This window comes from Amphiura filiformis, chromosome 1 (genome assembly GCF_039555335.1).
Source record: "Amphiura filiformis chromosome 1, Afil_fr2py, whole genome shotgun sequence".
Classification (NCBI taxonomy): Eukaryota; Metazoa; Echinodermata; class Ophiuroidea; order Amphilepidida; family Amphiuridae; genus Amphiura; species Amphiura filiformis.
Window position 1 is genome coordinate 87,654,233 of NC_092628.1, and position 23,250 is coordinate 87,677,482.

Below are 23,250 nucleotides of genomic sequence, written 5' to 3' on the forward strand. Positions count from 1 at the left end.
GATCAGCCCTATGCAGTACCTCTAGGTTCCTGATAGGAAGTGTGTGAATCATCATCACTTGAATTGTCAAAATCACAAGACAAGTCTGTCTGGGATTGAGCTGAGCTGGGGTCAAGCGTTGATAGCAAAATTCAATCAGATGTATTGATCCTATTTGGAAATTGCACCATGCAGATAAATAAAGAAACTTACTGGCATCTTGGTTGTTTTTGTTGCATGTGTAGGGATTCGTTATCGTCCACTTATCCTGTAGGAAATGGAAGTACGTTCATTATTTTAAGAGATACGCGAATGGGCCTACAATCCATCTGGGTTCGGTTATCTTGATTCTGAAGAGACAAACGTGTGACTTGATCGAAAGACGTTAAGACATTCTTTTTGTTACTACTGTCGAGATACCTCTCTTTTATTAACGATGGGCATTCAGGATCGATGTGCAAATCATCCTGGCCCGAGCCTTAATGTTTAATAAGACGAGTTCTCAGTGTACTTCTCCTGCCTAAAGAATCATGCCATATTGAAACCTGTTAACTTCTACATAGTTAACTATCAGCTTTAATTACCAATTCACTTCACAGTGATGGTCTTAGCTCCTTCTCTGTTGAATAGCTACACGCAACTCCCACTCTCCTGTCTACTTTTAGAATGGCATATTCTCCAAAGGAGAGGGCAGTAGCACTGAAAACACGTGGACTTATCTAAGAGTATTAAAATGTCGACACATCATTTTCTTCCGAATCTGAACTATGTACGACCTATCTTATCCAGGTACTTCTTATATGAAGGATTATTACATCACTTCACGGCCTGAGGAAATTGGTCCTCCAATTTAAAAGAGGAAAGAAAATCAATTAATTTGGTGTACCTGGCAGTTGTCTTTACATAATTAGATTCAACTTCTCACTGAGTGTGTCACCTGAAAGAAAACACAATATGACCATGCGAAAAACAAATAGTTCAATTTCTGCATGATGGTTGACTGCTACTGAAGAATCTCTGACGTGTGGCTGGCACGCGACTGCAAAGGTCAATTCCAGTGTAGGGTAGGGGAGAGCGGGGAGTGTTCGCCCTATTTTTTTCTGACCAGCCTAGCGATGTCAATTTTAAGGTTAGGGATGACCTGATTAGCCCATGTGAAAGCCCTATGTCTTAGCTATATACGGCCACAATCCCAGAACTATAGGACTTACAATAGCAACAGGATAGAGCAAACAAAAAAGTTTTGCAAAGTGGCGAACTTGCCCCATATTGGGGCAGGTTCGCCCATATGGTGGGGTAAGTTCACCCTAATCACAAAAAAAGGTTTAAACATTGCATAACAATAACATATTCAATGCAAACATTTAGCAAGAGTATACAGGGCATTCATTCTCTTCTGGGGAGTCACTAAATTTGTTGCAGGGGTCGGGTCAGGGTAAAATGTAGGGGTCCAAAGTGAGCTTAAACGTACCATGTTTACAACTTCGGGGAGAAATGGATTAGGATATAAACGGTGGTATGAGTAATACTGACACCTCATAACTTAAAAAAACATGTTTTTCGGTAGTTTTACCTTGTTTAATGGTTTGATTATCAATATTTTGCATAATACGCTGATGGGGCAGGTCCGCCCTCCAGTTTGGGGTAAGTCCGCCCGGGGAAGATATAGGGCGAACATGCCCCATCCTCAAAAGGGCGAACAAGCCCCTTGTGCACATTTATGTATTTTCTTCAGGGTATGCAAAACACAAATCGAATAAGGAGTTTATAACTGCATTAAATCTTTGACAACTCCCATATGTTCCCAATACAGATTTCCATTAAAACCATCTGTATTTATGTATCAATGATAATACAACATTATAAATGCAAGAAAAAATTACGTTTTGGTGTAATTTTTTTGTTTTGGCTGCAGTTCGATGAACACGTCCCTATATGTCGCGTAGCTAATATGAGAAGTTTATAATGACCTATGTCACCTAATTTTGCCATCACCAAATTCCCGGATAGCCGTAGTGCTGAGAAACAAGGGGTGGGCGAACCTGCCCCTAGGGCGAACACTCCCCGCTCTCCCCTACGCGAAGGAATGTTATCAACCAATGTTTACATTATGAAAGTTCGCTGAACTGTTGCAGCACTATAAATAAACACGGTGTCCTTGCGTGAAACCAACTGAAGAAATTTCAATTCCTATAATGTTTGACTGACTGCAGTGACCTCTTTCATGAGTCCTGTAAGTTGCAACAAGAAGAAACATTTTACGTACACAGCTTTGCTTGTATTGATATTGTAGAAATGCATCGCGGATCACAGTTGACTATTAAGGCAATTTCTGTCCTTATAAGGCAATAAATGTTTGTGACCGAAGAGTTCAAGATGCCACCAAAACAAGTTGTTAGCAAGGGCACCAACAGCCAAGGATACATTATACACCCAACAATTAAAAATAGTTTGTTTAATGTTCTGGGTGTTGTACACAGGTTTCCCTTTGTAAACTGACGTAGTAGGTAGGCATGATGGAAGAGAAGAAGACACAGTTTCCGCTGTGTTACATTTGAGATAGGTAATGGACAAATTATTACCTCTCTGAACATGAAATTGTTTCTTTACTATAATGTATGTAGCACATAGCACACCGATGGTACCACAAAGAAAGAGTGACAATAACCATTGCCGTTACACAATGAACACATAGTTCCATTTTCAGCGACTTCTTACATAGTCACATGGGAATGTGAAAAACTATCCTATGTTGTCATTGTTTCTGGAATGTCTTGTTGACAATCTTGTAGAAGATAAGAAAAGATTGTTTATTGAAGGCACAGTTTATCTTGTGGAAATTGTCACACAGCTGTATAACGTTGTAGCAGATAATAATTTAGGACTTTCTTGTTGTCCTGTAGACTCGCTGAGGAAAGAGAAATGATAAGTACCAACATACATATACATTTAGGGTGCACATTTTTATTGACATTGTGCTTGGAGTGAACGTATGAAATGAATGACTCTAGCAATGAGTATATTTGAATATAGAGTGTGGCACTCGACAATATTCTGTTGTGGCAAATTAATGAAAGAGAAAAAAAAAACTTAGCTTACTACAACTTAATGTACTTTGTATAACTATATATATATGGTTACAAAGAAGAAGGATGTTATAGTACTGAACCAATTCATGTTAAAACATGTATTGATGTTTAATGTAACTCTATGTATACAATTCAAGAACTATATCAATCAGTGACACTTGAACTATATTTGTTGATATACCTAAGATAGGAATGTAACAAATGTGTTAACTCCATTAGGGTGGAAAAAAGAGAGAGAGAGAGAGACCAAGTAAACACCATGTGTTAATCTCTATTGTGTGGGTCAGTGGATCACAGTTTGCAATTGTGGCTTCCACTGGTTAATAGGAGATTAACAAGGTATCCATTAAATGATAAGACTGTGATACAAGGTGTACTTGGCGTCTATCTCTTTTAATTTCCAAAAAGGTTAATAAACTCTGCATCAGGATTTATGATGTCTAAAAAAATATAGGCTCTGCGCGAATATTTAAGTAGCCTCTCGACATGCAGTTATAGTATTGTACGCATTTCCTATGAATTATATTGCGAGTGTCATACCGCATAGTGCGCGATTATTATTTAAACACTCAACATTACTTTGTTGCATAGTAAATATTTCTTGTAACATCTTGTTTTGTGGTCAATATGTTCGCGTGGGACTTCAAGTTGACTTCTAGCGTGTAGTGAAATTTCACAATAAATTTGTGTCATAGTAATAGTAAAAAGGTAGACAAAACCGGTTCAAAGTGATCACTTTTAACATGACTATTCAAGTTATGGATGGTGAACAAATTGGTACCTGATACTATATGCATATTTTAAAACTGCAGATGTAACTCAAACGGCAGATGTAAGTCCCTAAGACCGACACTGAATCGGCAGGCGCCCAGCAAGAGAGTGCGGGAGCCCGCCAAATCCATTCCGCGGCCCCTTTAAAATATTTCGGACTTCACCTTTGTAAAAACTAGACAACCAACAATGAATGTGAAAAGAGTAAATAACTTCTAACCAAAGTAATTATAGTGACATTGTTCTATGATTACCATACACAGAATACTTTAAAACTTGAACTACTTTATCAGTGTATGACAAGAAATATAGATTCACACTCTAACCCTTGACTTGAGAGTTAGGAAACGGTAAGTACTATTGTAGTTGGAAAAGAGTTTCCCAGGGTGATAATGACAAATAGCCTCTATTACAGATCCGGGAATTAGCTTCCAAGGTTTTATTACCCTTGGAGAATATGATGTAAAAGTACCAAAATGTACCAAAATTGGTAAAAAAAGATAAGAAATGGCAAAGCCGTAAAAAGTTGACGGTGCCGTAGGTTAATTTGTGTCGGCCTATCGGACCGGAACCTTATAAAGGTTTGATTGATGGTGCCTCTTAAAATATGGTTGAAGAAAAAGTTAAGAGACAGTGTGGGAATGGTAACTATCCCTGGTAAACTATTTTGTATTGACCAGTGGGGGTTGTACCCGATTATCCCTAAAGGGATCAAAAGGAGGCTTGGTCATTCAATCACAACTGTGAAGTACCTGGGAATCGGTCTCCAAAGTAAAAAGAGTGCTGTGATTGGTTTAAAGTTTTTGAAAGTTGAATTTAACGCTATTTGCGTAGGTTGAAGGATTTAAAAAGATGCTGTGGTAGCATTTCAATGATAAATGGCCAGTTAACAAAGGTGACATTGGAAATTGACAGTTCTGGCAAATTTCACAGACCTTTTAGGAGAAATGTCAGATGACTTGTGGGAAACCTGATGACTATTAGAGAACAGAAACTAAATGTAGGTCACTAATGGAGGAACCTATGAATTAAAGACATTGTTAAATACCATACAGTACTTAGCACTCAACATTTTTGTATATCAATTAATATGAAAGAAATTGTTTCTGCAGGAAACAGATTAGTTACCTCTTTAGACATGTTCTCATTTGTATCAGTCTTGAATTCTCACATATCATCTGACAATTGAAAGAGCCTATATAAAATTTACCTACGCTTATTCAATTCGATGTGCCTACACGCACTCTTGAAAAAGATAACAACCATGTGGATGATACAATAACGTTTACTATTCATGTAAACATAAAACATCCTGAAATTATAAGCAGACAATTTGTTTTTTGATGTCTATATTAAAAAAACCATAATAGTGTCGAGAAAACACAAACATTTTGTCTATCTATACAATAGACAGTAAGTATAAGAATATTAGCTGCATTGTTAACAGCATTATACAGAGCATTGATAAGAACCTTTCATTATTTATGTGCTCTACTGATGTATCTTACATTTTGTAACAATTTATAAAACAAAAGGGTGGATGAACATTGGAAAGGTCACAGCAAATTGTTTTATTAAAGAAGAAGAGGGGGGGGGGGGGCAACATTTACTGGTGTTTTATCCAGTGACATGTGGTATACATTAAAACGTGCACACTTGTAATAACAATGTGTCTTGTTTAGCAATTTGTAATTCGATTGGAAAGAATGAATTATGCGTATTACAACAATTAAAAATCGCACATATTGGTGGCCGATTATGATTAAAGGAACAGTGACTGTGTAGGCCTATATGACACAAAAGATGCGAACAACAAAGACAATGTAGTTAGGTAAGCGATATGACAAATAGTTATGAGTAGAGTTTTGAAACTTGGAGGAACATGACAAAGAAGAAGAAAAAGCACCCATAAGATGGTGTCAGAATTAAACTGAATATGCCACGCTAACAAACTGGTCACGCAAAAAGGCAGATGTTAAAAGGAATATACTGCACAACAAAGTAATACTTAGTTATAAATGAAACCACATGAGGTGACTGACAAACAAGAGGGACACACTTCTGCTCTTATCTCATGAGGGAGGGGACACACAGCCTTTTTTATGACTATGATTACTTTGGCTGTTCCTCATTCCTTCCACATAATGCCTAGTTTTGTATCAAATTGTATGCTGGAATATTAATTAATCACCACAATGTTTTAAAATTGGGGACAATCTCTCGCCAGGTGGCCCCGTCTTCTGCACTGATAGCACAAACCTGGGCGTTGTCGTGGTTTGCGCTGTGCAGAATACGAGGCGTCGACTGTATCAGCCTGACTTTTTGTTGAATTCACATTAAGTTTCTTTAACTCTTGTAATATATCTTGCATGATTGGATTAGATTTTGAAATTGAAGGGGGTGTTATACTATCAATTTTCGCCACTTGAGCCGACGGCGTAGCTAAGCTCTGTGCTGAAGGCAAATATGGGCCGTATGGCAAAAGATAACCGGCGCGTTGGTAATCAATGTGAGCCTTTTCTATATTCCGCACGACATCGACTACCCTTTGGATAGTATCTGCGCCTAATTCATGTACGCGGCCCCTTGTAATAGGATCTAAGCCCGCAATTAAGCGGCGTAATACTTCAGCGCGTAGTTGAGCCTCTGTAAAAGTTGCAAAACTTTGTCTAGTTAAATTACGTAACTCTGCAACATAGACCTCAATGTTTTCTTTCGGGGCCCTAGATCGCGCTGTCAATGACTCCCTAAGGCTGAGTTCACATAGAAGTATACGGTATACGGTATTCGCTATACGAAATACGCTCATTCGATCAGGCTGAGTTCATATAGGAGTATACTATGTGAACTCAGCCTGATCAAATGAGCGTATTTCGTATAGCGATAGCGAGTAGGTCAGTTTACCCATTTTCTTCGTCTTATCAAATGCTTGTAACTTTACTTCTTGAGGTCACATTGCATTCAATGAGGTGTCATAATGTGCAGAATTAGATCGTGCGTCTATTAAAAAAATGAATTTACCCACATATGGTTTAGGTTTTTAAAATTAGGACGGTATACGCTGCACTAAAATCGAACACGCACGATTCCCACTATACTAAACTATACGCAGGTATACGGCCTTTTCGAATAGCTCTTATGTGAACCGGTACTATGAAATTACCTTGCTCGATTTTAGCTATACGCGTGCACCTGCAAAACGTGCATCGTATACCCGAATAGTATACTTCTATGCGATCGTAGCCTTATGTGACCCGGTACTATGAAATTGCCTTGCTTGATTTGAGCTATACGCGTGCACCTGCAAAACGTGCACCGTATACCCGAATAGTATACTTCTATGTGAACGCACCCTAAAAGCTGATAGGAAAGCATCATTATTGAACACTCTGGACAATTCCGTTCTAAGTGATTCATAATCATCGTGTGTGTCTTGAGATAAACTTGTATAAACTCGATAAGCTGCACCCGATAATCTATGGGGGATTACTGCACACATACGATCTGCTAATTCTTGATCGGTTATATCTTGATTTACAGCTCTCAATGCATGTTCTAAACGATCAAACCACGGATCGATAACTTCGCCAGGAGTTCCTTGAAACCTATCTGGCAATTGAAAATGAAATTGCCAATTGTTCGCCATAGTTAAGAAGGATGTATAAAGGATATGCCTTAAACGGCGAATGCCTATTCACATATAAAGTACTAGACAACAATAAATGTCAATTATCATTTAAACTGGGTGCAAATACTCTACACGCATAGCATGTATGAAGAACATACCAATAATATTGGTTATAATAAGAAACCAAATGACCAAATCATATAATATAGTAAGAATCAAAAACAGCTGATGGCACCCACGTTGGCGTTGCCGTGTTGGGTCTTTTCAAACCATACGGTATTAGTATTGAGAATGGCAAAAATTAAAACGCCGCGAGCTATACTTGGTTACAATAGAAGACAAAATTAGACATCTATTGACATTTATCACATGTGATTAATCAGAAGCATGAATGAAATCAACCGCTACAATGTAAAGATGGGACTGTCTTTTGGACCATGAGCGAGGACGAAATCTACATATTAATGAACAATCTCTATGTCACTTAATTAACCGCTACTAGGCAAAACAAATGATGCGAGCGTGTACAATTTGTTTTGTAAGGGAATAACATTTGTCACCTCAAAATTTAATTAACCGCTACAGTAAAACCTGTTAGATGCCGAGCGTGTACAATTTTTGAACGCGCATAGATTGTAATGTGATGTCAATAGATGTCAAATTAGCTAATTATAATATAAGAAAAACTACCACACCTGAATCAGGCGATATACATAATGTGGAAGTGTCTATCGCTTAAATATCATTATCATTTCTTATTAATGAAATATAATAAAAATTTCTAACTTTACCACCTTTGTGGAAACAGTATTGTCGCATATCACAAATAACTAAACACAGTGACTCATGAGATTCCAGAGTATGTGTAACATTTGATTCACAGTACTAAAAGAGATTTTCCTTAAAAACACTTATAACCGCTGAGAGCTATATACCTTGAATGAAGTTAAAGGAATTGTGTGTTAGTAGGAATGATCGCGCCAAACGACAATTCATTTTCACAAGATATAAAAATGTTTGGAGAAAAGGTGGCATAAGATTTTAGTCACTTATTTTGTAGCTGTTTCAAAGTCCACTAACGTTTAAAACACATAGTCCAAATATTTCCACTTTTCTTGCACTGACATTTCTGAAAGCATAGACATATGTTTTTAGTCAGTGGTGGAAGATGGCTGGTTCGATCCAACGGAGCCTCGTGGATATGAACTAGCGGCTGGGATGGAGTGAGCCACGTCACCCAAACCAACTGGAATTTCTGGCGGCTCGAACCCGGGTATGGAGCGTATACCTATGGACGTAGTATATGTGAGACACAATTGGTGCCTAGAAACAGCAGGAATTGTTAGTGGAATTTCACTACAAGTATATGAGACTAGTTGACATCTGCCACCTAAAAACCCTAATATATATGCACAATGGGTATGATCCACCACTGTAAAAAGAACTTGAGTATCTACTCGACAATAAACAACATTGTTCCGAGAGGTTCTATATTGTAATTTTGTCCAAATAAACTGACCTTGGTACGGAAGTGGCCAAGGACACGGAATTAAAACATTGAGCATTATTAATGACCTTAAAATCATGGAATAATCATTACACTATCAACTTCAACCAAACTGCAAATGAAATATTTTATATGCCACTTTGAAAAAAAATTTTGCCACTAATACTCATTGCCAATTGTCATTATTTCATACATTCACTCACCCCTGCGCGTTGGTTTTTTCTTCTGCTCCATTCCTCACTTTGATACACACTTCTGCTCCAAAAGCAAAATAGGCCCCAAATTGGGCACCAGTCTGTAGGGATTCGTTATCGTCCACTTATCCTGTAGGAAATGGAAGTACGTTCATTATTTTAAGAGATACGCGAATGGGCCTACAATCCATCTGGGTTCGGTTATCTTGATTCTGAAGAGACAAACGTGTGACTTGATCGAAAGACGTTAAGACATTCTTTTTGTTACTACTGTCGAGATACCTCTCTTTTATTAACGATGGGCATTCAGGATCGATGTGCAAATCATCCTGGCCCGAGCCTTAATGTTTAATAAGACGAGTTCTCAGTGTACTTCTCCTGCCTAAAGAATCATGCCATATTGAAACCTGTTAACTTCTACATAGTTAACTATCAGCTTTAATTACCAATTCACTTCACAGTGATGGTCTTAGCTCCTTCTCTGTTGAATAGCTACACGCAACTCCCACTCTCCTGTCTACTTTTAGAATGGCATATTCTCCAAAGGAGAGGGCAGTAGCACTGAAAACACGTGGACTTATCTAAGAGTATTAAAATGTCGACACATCATTTTCTTCCGAATCTGAACTATGTACGACCTATCTTATCCAGGTACTTCTTATATGAAGGATTATTACACATGCATTATTGATAGGCCTACCTTTGTTCCTGGGGAATGGGGGGGGTCTCCATGGTTGAAGCTATACGGGTATGTGCCACCTTTCGAGTACCTTTTTAGTGCTTTTGGTATATCGATGGATGGGTTGGGTCAGGGCCTTAAAAGGGTTGATCCTTCATGTAATTATTTCGTGTATGCTAATCCTAACCCTAACCCTAATTTCGTGCATAATTACATGAAGGAGTAATCCTTAAAAGCACCCAATTATCATGAATTATGGCAAAATTTTGTGAACAATTGGTCTACTGATGGGTAGCAAAAACTAAAGACAGCATCTGAAAGTCTGCATGGCACATCCCTATAAAAACACTGCTCTTTGAAATGACGAAGGGTAGAAATTCAAAGTGACAATGGTTCCATTGACCTTTTCCTGAAAAATGCTAATTAAAGCCATATTGTAGCATTCCCATAAAAAACAGATCAGTATTTCTTTTTCATAAAATGTTAGCTTTTACTGTCAGATATGTCCCCTTATACTTTTGAGCCGAGCAACTGAGGTAAAGCAAAGAAAATTGGAATTCACTACCAGTACCGATGACGTCAAACTATACTTTTTTCTGAATCGTTATGACCAGAGGAATAATTTGGCATGGTTTTCGACAAAATGAGCAATTTTGTAATTTCAATCCTATATGAAATCTGACCCCTGTTGACCCCTAGGGACAGTTTTTGAATTATCTTTTTCTACACATTTTCTGATCTAGAAAGTATATTTCCAAGAGTGCAAGCTAGGACATCTTTCCTAAATTATATGTGCAATACATTTTACAAGCAGCCAGTCGAAGGAGGGAATACTCTACAGGGTAATGCACCACAAAAGCTCCATATTTTGCATTCACTTTCACCTTAGACCAAAGTTTTAACAATTACTGAAAAGAACCCCATTTTTTACAAATTCGCCACAGTGGCCTGTTTTTCTGATGGGTAAAGTCTTTTCCCTGCCAAAGAAGCTGAAGGACCCTTTTTTTCTTGTTTCATTGTAACAGTTTGGAATGCTCATGAATGCACTTTGTTTTCCAACCAGGATCAGGTATTAGCCAAAAATGTGGATTACAAACTGTGCTAAGTATTGTTTTTTGGAGGGAGGAGGATGAAACAAGCCAAAATCCGACATCCAAGAAAAAGCCCAAATGGGTCAACTGAATTGCAAATTACTACTCACTACATTGCAAATTCAGTTGTGTGCTTTTGGCCTTGGGATATTTGTTTGAATTGCTCAGTTATAATTATTTTGAAACCTCAGACCTGGCTTATTTAACTTGCGAGCTCAAAGCCAGATGAATGCTGTGTCTCCTCATACAGGTTCTGAGGTATTCATTTTCACTGCATCTCTTGCATTAATAGAAAACTTCTAGGGCTGAAAAATCTCACTGTACACAACAAATCAAATTTCACTTCAATTATGTTATTATTTTGTAAGCATATTTTATTTTTCTACCTTTACTTAAAACACTTAAAACAACATTACAAAGTTTTAAAGCAGCATAATATTTAAATGAATGGCTTTGAGTTGATATTATAGGACCCAATTTATTAAAGAAAAAAAGTAAGCCCATGCAGTTTAAGACGTCAAAATTGATGGCAACATAGTTCTGCGATTTTTTGGGGAAATGGTGAATAATCGTATTAAACTTGTTGGCTTTTGTAGTTTTGTGCCCTTACAAATGCACATGCAGGTCTTTTTTAATAATCAAGGATATGATCAATGTGTTCAAATAATCAAATTTGATGTGTAAATACACAATATCATTGGTCTATAGAAAATTGATCTAGAATCTAACTACAAAAAGATAACCAAACATGGCTTCCCCTTTATTATAAAAATGTTTTTAAAATGTTTCCTCATATCAACAGTATTGTTGCAGTTACACAGACATGTTAAGTCAAGATACCTTTGAGCATTGTAACGCTCTTTTATTAAACTTGAGAACAGATACCTGCACTAAAAAGTGCAAGTTGAAGTTTTATATTCATAATTACTGCTATCACAATAATTTGTCATATCTTGTTCATTTTTGAATTGCTAAAATGATTGAAACAGACCTGTATAAATATACATGTAGCAAAAAAGGCGGTGGGGTTTATAGCAAGGACCACTAGATGTACGGTAATTTGCTGTTGTGGCCAACTTATGTACATTGCTTCAGAGGCAGGACTAACCAGTCTAGCGCACCATGTCTAATACCGTAAGTTGTAACAGCTATTTACATCAATTACATGCACAACATGCAGTTATAACTTCATTTAAACACAGATTTAAAAAAAAAATCTTCCTTGGCTCAACCAGATGAGATTAAAGACAATGACAGAAAAGGTACAAGTTCATTGGCATTAAGTACAAAATGTATGCATCACTTTAATGAGATTTAAACTTATGAAAAGTTATAATACATTACAATTCTAGCTTAGCTAACATTTGAGCTGGGTATATTTTCCATCAGGAAGATTTATGAAATGAAGTTTGTACCATGTTTAAACAAAATTATCGTTTAGTATTACAGTACTCAAATGTTGTGAATAGGCCTAAGCAGGCCTTATATTAAGTATGCCTGGACCAGGAGCTAAAATGAGCTCCTGGTCCCAAAGATGGCTCCTGGTCCTATAGTTTGTAGTGTAAAATATTGGATACACCAGGAGCCAAAAGTGGGTAACCATGGGGTAAAAAAAGCCTGGGTGCCTGGTTAATATAAGCCTTGGGCCTAAGTTTTTTTTGCAAAGTCACAGTGTATTCAGAAATCAGAACTACAAAAAAATAAAAACACTCTGCCTTACAGCCAGAACCACCTATGTCCATTTGTTTTCTCAATTACATGTTACTCATTTCGGCAACAAATGGACGGTTTTTATGCCCTCCATATAAATGCAAGTGACTTTGGTGAATATGCATGGTTACAGTTAAACGCCAGTGACCATGCATTTACCCCAAAGTCACTTACATTTTCTTATGGAGGGCAAAATTAACCATCCAATTTGTTACCGAAACAAGTACCATTTGTTAACATGTAACATGTAATTGAGAACACAAATGGACATATGTGGTTCTGGCATTAAGCCCTCAAAATTATGTGCACTGGATTCGTAAGAACTTTTTGACACTTCTCGAAACATTCAGTGATCAAAGCCTCAATTACATAATGGTTTGAGCAGATAAGATTTGTTATAATTACCTTTTGAGACAGATCCCCACAGTTATGTATTACACAGTCATGTGAGACTCATTTCAACATCTACATATACAACTCAAATCCTTTTTTGAGGGACTTCATCACTACCCTGTATACTTTTAAAACTATGAAAAACAATACAGCACATATAAATAAACTAAAAACCTACATCATTCATTACAAGTATTCCTACAACTGAGCATGTACATAATTTGTGTTTCAGCACCTCACAAAATGGAGAAAAGAGGACAAGGACAAGACATAAATCACCATTGATTGAAACTTTGAAACACAAATTCACCACTAATTTAATATAAATGCAAGTCTACAAAAGTTTCCCTGTCTTTAAACTCTCCCCATGGATTGGTTGGTTTGGTCTCCTCTGTTGCGACTGTAGCAGCGACAGGTTCTTGAGGTTTTATCTGGGCATGCTTCTCTTGTTGAGGTACAAACATGGCTCGACTCTGGGTTGGCACAAGTTCCCCACACCTACATGTAGATAAAATGATGAAAAGAGAAAGAAAAATTAATATAAATTCACTGATCAGGATTAGCAGATGGTTCTACGAATAGACAAATAAGGACCGGAAATAAGGTCCCAAAACTAAACTGGTTTATTTTGGCAATTTCAGTTTTAAACAAATTTGACTTTTGATACATTAGATTTTGAGTTATTGTCGCACAATACTAAATATGGGTGGGAGGTACCTGTAATTTAAATGACTTTTTAGGAAAATTGTGATGTGTTTCTAGCATCAGGGAATTTTAAGAAAGTGAACCCCGGGGGGAGTTCTTCCTGGTTGAAGGTATCTGGGATGTGCCCGCCACGGTTTTGGGGGTACCTTTTCAGCGATTTTGGTATACCGATGGGTGGGTTTTCAGTGGAGACCAATGCATTTTGGAAAAAGTACCTTTAAAGCGCCCAAGAGACTGTAAATTTCTACATGTACACCATACCCGGATATCATACTGAGACATCATACCATGTTTAATTTGATTAATTTGGGTCTTGGAACATTTATATGAAATCAACCGCAATGACATTATTTTTTACTTGCTGATCTGCCAAGTCCAATGGTGCCTTCATGCCCCGAGTGCATGCATGGATCAGGACAAACATGACAAAATGTAGGTCAGGTCGATATTGCATCAGTTTCAATTTTTCACACAAAATAACTTTCAAAACATTCAGATATCCGCCTGAACAGATATTAATTTAATTATTTTCATTATACTGGCTAGTAATAATCTGTGAACAGACACAAAATGTAACATCACAGTCCAAACTAAACAATATTCTGATAAAATAAGGCTTGTATACATAAATTAATGAATAATGATAATTTATTTCCACATGTTGCAGAGCAAAACAAGTACTCACCCAGTCTTTGGAATACTGCTTGGCATTGGGCGAATAACTTCCATACTGTATGATTGTCTAAGGTACTGGTCCAATATTTGGGCAAATGCAAGTGTTTAACACTCAATAGTACAAGTTGAATATCAACAGTTAAATGCACAAATCCAGGGATTTGTTAAAGTCCTGTGTAATTTGATGAAGAAATCAATGCGATCTTCTTCTTGTTGATTTTTCGCTTTTGAACACCCACGAGTGACCGGTCCACGTTTTATTGGCGACGTTACCGTTTTTCATTTGGATTCTTGAAGTTTTTGGTGCAATCTTCGTAATTCTAGAATGAAATATTATGCAGTTTTGATGCGATTCTCGTTGAAAACAGCAGCAGTATGAACAAGTTTAGCAATCGAAGTCCCAATATCAGCTCTCAGCTGTTCATACGCGTGGCTATTGCAGCAAGATACAGCATTAATTATGATGATGACAGGTGGATCCCATTAACTATATGCTCCAGTGCTAATACAACATACATCAGCGCTGATACAAAAGACCTTCAATACCAGCTAGAATATCTTTGTATACAAAGTGAGGTGGATCAATCGACTGTGATATAGGGAAAACACTTTTTAGTCAGACCACTTTATTGAAAAATTATGAAAGAAAAATATCACTTAACCAATTATTTCTGGAGAATTTTGTATTTTGATACAACATTAATGAATGAGGTGTAGGCCTATTTCATTTGAGTAAGATGTAATTTGATAGTTCTTGGATGTCATTTAGGATCTCTAATTATAAACCCCTTGTGGGAAAATGATTTAGTCTACACAGTACCTGGCCATGCATTCGCTGCATGCACAGGGAATGTTTGTATACCCTGGAATGATTTTAAACTTTCCTGGAAATGTCAGGGGTGGTGCAATATTAAATTATGTGTACCCCGGGGGGGGGTGAATTATAGGCAGGGCAGGCCAGAAGGGGGGGGCAAGCATTTTTTGGCAGGTCAAAAGGGGGGGTCAAGCGATTTTTGGCAGGTCGAAAGGGGGGGGCAAGCAATTTTTGGCACAGATATTTTGGGTACCGTTTCTATATACGCCCTAAAAAGGCGTAGGAAAACGTAAGGAACACATTCACATATGCAAAATTTCCTGCTCGCTGAGCTCGCATCCCGTAAAATGGGGTAACTTTGGGCACTTTTCAGAGTTTTTGCTGAACCATGAAATGGTATCAGCCTATAACTGTGTATGTTACTAGGTTACTAAGGGCTGTGCAATAATTATGAGGCCCCGAGTAGGTAAAATTTCAAGCGGCTGCCAAAATCGCTTGCCCCCCCCCTCGGCCCGCCAAAAATTCTTTGCCCCCCCTTAGCATGCCAAATTTTTGGGATCCCAATTTACAAACCTTAAATGGTCTATATACCTGTTGCGAGCGCAGCGAGCAGGATAATTTGCATATTTAAGTGTTTTCGTACTGTTTTCCTAAGCCTTTTTAGAGCGTTTTATTAAAAAGGCGCCCCATGAATGTGTGCCAAAAATCGCTTGCCCCCCCCTCTCAGCTTGCCAAAAATTGCTTGCCCCCCCCCCTTTGGCTCGCCAAAAATTTCTTGCACCCCCTAATTTTACCCTCCCCCCAGGGCTCATAATTATTGCACAGCCCCTAAGTTACTAGGTCCCTAGGTTACTAGGTCCCTAACTAAGGGTGGTGCAATAATTATGTGTACCCAGGGGTGAATTCTCAAAATGGTCTGCCAAAAATCGCTTGCCCCCCCCTAAAAAAAAAAAAAAAAACCTTTGCCCCCCCTTTCGACGTGCCAAAAACCGTTTGCCCCCCCCCTTTTGATGTGCCAAAAAATCTTTGCCCCCCTTACATATGCAAGATTTTGGGGAACCCGAATTTAAAACCTTAAATTGTCTTAACATATAATGCGAAAGAGTGAGCAGGAAATTTTGCATATTTGAGCGTGTTCAAAACGTTTTCCTCACGCTTTTTAGGGGCGTAATATAGAAACAGTGCCCAAAATATCTGTGCCAAAAATTGCCCCTCCCCCCTTTCGACCTGCCAAAAATTGCTTGACCCCCCTTTTAGACCTGCCAAAAATGCTTGCCCCCCCCCTTTGGCCTGCCAAAAAACCTTTGCCCCCCCCCCCCCTATCATTCACCACCCCGGAGTACACATAATTATTGCACCACCCCTAACCATTTGATCTGAAATGGACATATCTCTAAACGAAGGTATGACCCCATGAGTGGTGTCATATGAAAGAGGAAAACATAAAGAATATAACAGAAATATTTCCAAACGTCAGAGGTCATCCAGGGGTCAAAAAAGGTCATTTTAACCAAAAATGCTCCGATTGAGCTTAAATTTAAATGCAATGATCCTTATGACATTCTACACATGTTGCAAATATTTAAAAATTCATTTAAGGTCATTAAGGGGTCATAAAGGGGTCAAAGGTCAAGGTTTTTCAAAATGCTCCAAATGAGCTGAAATTTATATGCAATGATCCTTATGACATGCTAAACATTTTAAAAAGGTCATTAAGGGGTCTAAAGGGGTAAAAGGTCAAGTTGTAAACGCAATGATTCTTATGACATTCTAAACATGTTGCAAATATTTTAAAATTAATTTAAGGTCATTAAGGGGCAATAAATGGGGTCAAAGGTCAAGTTTTCAAAATGCTTCAATTGTAGGTATAGGCCTACCACAATATAGGCCGAAGCCACATGGTTCAGCTATGGTGCGGTTATCGCTCTAGTTAAACCACTGCTTCCAAACAAAACCAATTATATTTCTAATTAACTCTTTTTTGTGACATTAGGGTTCCCTTCTACACCTTGAAGTTGAAAAAGATTTTTTAATAATTTTGTAAGGGTGCCCTAGGGGTTATTCATAACCTCATTAATAAACGCGATGCGTGCGATCCAATCATATCTTATTATTTGCAAAACGCCGAGCGCAAATCGAGGTCATTAATATCTCACAATTGACCGCAAAATGCGTAATTGTTCCAATGTCGCACACAATTGACTTCTGCGGCGCCGTGTTAAAATCGTCCAACAAACTGCTTGTGCGCTGGCTGCACGTATTTGGATTAAGCGCCACCATATTTGCACAGATTCTGATACGCACTTTTGTTATTGGTCGTCTTGTTTTAGCCTGATCGATTTTGGGAAAGGGAAGATGTAAAAATAGTTTATTTTTACAAACTTTTGAGAACATTTTGTGTTATTTTGTAAAGTTAAGAGATCAAAGTAGACGGTTATGAATGAGGTTAATAACTTTGCATCGGTAATATATCGGGCATTGTGAAAAATCTAAACATTTTGCTTTGGACCTCGGACTATCCCTCGGGGCTATGCCCCTCGGGATATTCCTCGGTTCCAAAGGCAAAATGTTTAGATTTTTCACAATGCCCTCCAAATAACCGATGCGCAATTATTAACCTCTAAATAATGACCTGACCAAAAAAATTGATCTTCGCTGAATATGGGCAAGTTTTTTTTTTTTTTTTGACATTTGACACCTTGCAAAATTAATCAAACACGCATCCTTGTTCACAAATATCGATTTTTATTTTTTCTGAAAAAAATGTAAAAAATGCTGATTTTTGGTCAAATATGACTAAAAAAAAAAATATTTGACCGACCAAAGTTACCCCGCTGACCGAAGTTACCCCATTTTACGGTATATGATAAGACAATTTAAGGTTTTAAATTCGGGTTCCCCAAAATCTTGCATGTGTAAGGGGAAAAGATTTTTGGCACATCAAAAGGGGGGGGCAAAGGTTTTTGGCACATCGAAGGGGGGGCAAAGATTTTTGGCATGGCCAAAGGGGGGCAGCGTTTTTGGCAGACCATTTTGAGAATTCACCCCAGGGGTACACATAATTATTGCACCACCCCTCAACACTCCGTAAACACAATCCATGATAGGGGTGTTAAAATGTTTATAGGGGTGGTGCAATTAGTTATTTACGATGGGGGGCATTTTGAGGGGGGAACCCGAAATTTTTATGGGGTCTTGACTGAGCCCTGGGTTCTTGAGGGGGAATGCGAAATTTTTCCTTGAACCAGGAGGGGAGATTGTTAAATTTTTAATGCAGAAATTCGGGAAAACAAAGGGGTCCGAAAATTTTGAGTGGACGCGAGGGGGGAACGCAAAGTTTTTGTCGATATTTAAGGTGGTGAATTTATAGGGGTGGGGTGAGGGTGGGAAAGATTTTTGGTAGGCAAAATGGGGGGCATTTTTGCAGGTCAAAAGGGGGGTCAAGCGATTTTTGGCACATCAAAGGGGGGGGCAAGCATTTTTGGCACATATATTTTGGGCACCGTTTCTATTTATAGTCCTACAAAGAAAACAGAGAGTGGTAATTGCAGGTGAGAACTCAAACTGGGTGGAGGTAAAATCAGGTGTCCCCCAGGGGATGGTAGTAGGTCCCTTGTTGTTCTTGCTTTACTTGAACAACCTACCAGCCACCCTGAAGTCAAATGTGCGTCTTTTTGCGGACGATTGCGTAGTATATAAAACCATAATTACCAAAAAGGACACACACATCCTGCAATAAGATATGGAGTCACTTGAAAAGTGGCAAAACACATGGCAAATGGCATTTAATGCCAGCAAATGCTTTCTGCTATGCATCACTCATAAAAAAAACCCAATTATCACAGAGTATAAACTTGGCAAGGAGGTTCTAACTGAAACCCAAAGTCATAGTTACCTAGGTGTTGAAATAACAAGTGATCTAAGGTGGAATGCACACATAAACAACATAACAGCAAAGGCTAACCGCCAGTTGGGCTTCATTAGGAGAAACCTAGCTCCTATCGTGCCCAAAAGAATTAAAAGCTCAGGCTTATACAGCCTTGGTCAGACCTCAGCTCGAGTATTCGTCCACAGTTTGGGATCCGCATACAGGAGAACTAAAACAGCAGCTTGAATCCATCCAAAGAAGAGCTGCAAGGTTTGTTATGAGAGACTACAGAAAAACTAGTAGTCCAACAAGCATGATGGCCGAACTCGAGTGGGACACTTTAGAACTCAGACGCAAAGTAGACAGACTCACCCTCATGCACAAAATCACCAGTGGTCAGGCAGCCATTCTGTTGCAAACGTTTCTGCAGCCTGTCAGACGTCACTCCAGAAATCTCCATACAAAAGCTTTTCAAAGACCAACAGGCAAGAAAGACTGCTGGGTGTAGGCCTACTCGTACTTCCACAATACAACCAAAGATTGGAATCAGCTTCCTCAAACCATAATCGACATTACAGAAACCAAAGTATTCAAGAAAGAAGTCCTAAAACACCACCAAAACACAGCTCGAAACAAAAGCATTGACGTTCTGCGCACAATACCCTTCTCGCCTGGCTTTGTAGAAAGTGTTGAGAAGTATTTAACCAGAACCAGAACCAGGTGTAGGAAAATATTTATGAACACAGGTCCGTACGCAGGATTTCATTTGGGGGGGTGCTGATTTTTAAAAAGTGGACTTTTTTCCAAGGGTGGGGGGAGCGATTTTGTGAAAAATGGACTTTCTTTCCCAAATTTGGACCTTTTTTGTCCCAAAAAGTGTAAACCACTTTCACTTTGACAATTCACCACCCTGGGGGTAGGCCTACATATAAGCCTAATTATTGCACAGCCCCTTATGTGCAAATCAATTTCTTTTGAAGTCCATGGTGCAATAAGATGATTTTCAACATGGGGGTGGGGGCTGAAAATTGAAAAAAACTTTGGCCACCCGGGGGGGGGGGCCCCTGGGAGTAATGTTTTATACCTCTTCAAAGGTCTGTGCAATAATTACGAGCCGGGGGTATAATTTCCAAATGGCATGCCAAAATGCTTGCCCCTCTCAGCCTGTCAAAGCCTTTTTAGAACACTTTATACTAAGGCACCCCATGAATGTGTGCCAAAAATTTACTTCTTGGCTTGCAAACAATAAATGGCTTGCTCCCTCTAGCCTGCCAAAAAGCCTTTTTAGAGCATTTTATATACTATTAAGGCACCCCATGAAGGTGTGGCCTTGATTGGAGAGTCATAGATCGATATATAAGGCCTATGCGGGTGAAGTGATAATTTATTAACCTTGTTTCACTTTATCATGTTGAATTTTGAAGCCGATTTTATCATTTAATTTGAAAAAATATTTATTAATTTTGCTTTTTCAAATTTTTTTTCAGTTCATTTTTTTCTCTTTAAGCAAAACTGCCTTTTCCGTGTTTCTTCCCGAATTCCGCCATTTCGCCAAAAAAAAATCCGCAACCCGGAGGACGTCTGGCTTTACCCTAAGGCATACAAGAAAATGAGACAATGATTCACATTTCCATACTGACAATTTCAAATTTCATAATTTTATCAACAAAAATCATCTTTTATTATCAAAACCACAAACATATAATAGGCTTCTATGTATAAGGTGATATATAATAAGCAAGGCAGCTGTATGATTTACATCATCCCCTTCAGTACATACTGTGTACAATTGTACACATGGACTTCTATTGCTCCCTGTATACCAGGTAGAGCTTATTACTGCAAACAAACACCATGTGCACAATTGTGTATTCATATGCTATCCTCCAGTGCAGAGCGCCCTCGCCTAACTGAATGTCATTTTTCATAATCTAAGAGGCATCACCAACTACAGCACGTTGCCAGAAGACAGGTACTTTCCCTTTTTAATTGTATATGAAATATCTTTGTAGACAAGCTAAATTCTAGTCAGGGGGTTAGTGTAAGACCTGTAGAAAACATGGAACACTATTTCTGATCAAATGCTTCAAACATATGTGGTGTAGATTTTTTTTTTAAATGGTGTGTACAATTGTACACAGTGTGTCTCACCTTGTAAATATATTGTGTTCAGTTGTACACAGTGTGACTAATCTTATCAATATATAGGAGTTATTTAGTATACTTTGTACATCATTATAAGTAATTTTTAACTCTTTTGTTAATACTTCCATTCAGTTTATAATTTGCTCTGGATACATTTTTGGCAAAACCACTCTGTAGGCCTATTACTAGTATTACAGAGATAGTTAGGAGTAACTGGTCGGTGATGGGATCGTGTAGAGTGGAGTAACAAAATTAGTCTCAGAAATCAAGTTTATTAAGTGTGATGTCTTTCTCGGTCTCTCCAAAGACTAGAACTGTTTATTAGCATTTTATACCAAATTAATGACAGTTAAAAGCCTACAGATACGGACGTATGAAGACAACAGAAAAAAGAAACAAAGGGTTAAAGTTTGTTGCTTCACACATGTTACCAAGATTTACTGCCATTACTTAGTCATAATGTGTACAATTGTATCCAAAAAATCATTGTAAACGTCGTCACTTAGTCACAATGTGTACAATTGTACATATGCCCTAATTTGCATAATTGATGAGGTAATTATTTTTTTTATAGTTTTTCACAAATTACTATCCAAAATAGTTATAATAAGCATAAAAAATATTTTTTTGATCGAGCCATCTTCCTTTGTGTCCGAAGGGGATATTAAATTCAACACAGACATGTTTTGGCTCTGGCAGTGGCAGCACCAGAAAATTTACATCGAGGGGGCAGTGACTTTTGGGGAGAAGGATCGACAAATTTTGCGCAAAATTGGATGCAAAAAGTGGCACTGTAATATAGGCGCAGCGCAGGGTTTTAGTGCCTGGGAAAGCAAGGCATTTCATAAAAGAAATTTGTATAAATACCTCTTTTTGAAAGAATTTTGACTTTCACCGCTTTCCCAGAAGTGAAGTTAATGTATTTTCTTTTCATTAAACCCAATTTCCTAATAGTTCAAAGTTATGTGCTGTGCAGTGTGCATCAAGCATATACGCATAAGTGATAAATAATCATGCTAATTGGCTGATTAAAAATCATGCTGATCGGCTGATAGTGATCAACAATCATAAAAAGAGACGGTTGACCAATAATTGGTCATTGATCAAAGAAAACACCATTTACAATTGAGCACATAATGCTATGTTAAACTAAAGGCTTTGCACCAAACTTTGTACACTTGTTTCTTCCAAATATGAAACATTCTGCACCTCAAACATTAATTTTTTGGCGACAAAAATTCAAAGTAATGCGTTTCAGAATTCAATAAAAACACTGTTTATCACCAGTTTCATGTAAAAAATAAGTGTTGGGAGTGAAAGACATGATATACAGGTGTTTTTGCACGCACACAAGAAAATATCGACTTATTCAGCCATCATATGCCAGTCTTAAAGGCCACTACAGACTCCGAGTATTCGATGTAGAATATTTGATATAACATATCTACATTACTTAATCTATTCTAAGTTCTAACGAATGTTTATAATGAATATAAAATTAATAATATGTTACATATAATATCTGGTAGAAATATATTATCGATTTTACGTCATCAAACATTCGTTATAACTTAAATATTACTGGAAATAGAATGGGAATAGATTAAATAACGTAGACATGTTACATTGAAATCGAATATTCTACATCCACTAAAAAGTCTGCATGGTCCTTAATATCTGCCACTACTCCTTTGCTGACATCCACTTCAAGTAATGCCTTTCATTTGTCATGCATTCATTAAGCACATTGGGCTCTGAGTTACACAAAAACATGCTGGCATTAAAGAAAAAAATACATATATCTCATTATGTTAAAACATTAACTCACTACTGGTTTGTATCTTCATACTGACCCAGGTATCACTCCAATGTCTGTTTATAACTTAAGCCTAACCTGAGAGTACTAAATTATGAAAGGCGACATTCCAATAGCAAAACTGTGACGTGACTACCAAGCTTGACATGCGCATATAAAAAAGTGAAGTTGAATAGGTAATGAGTA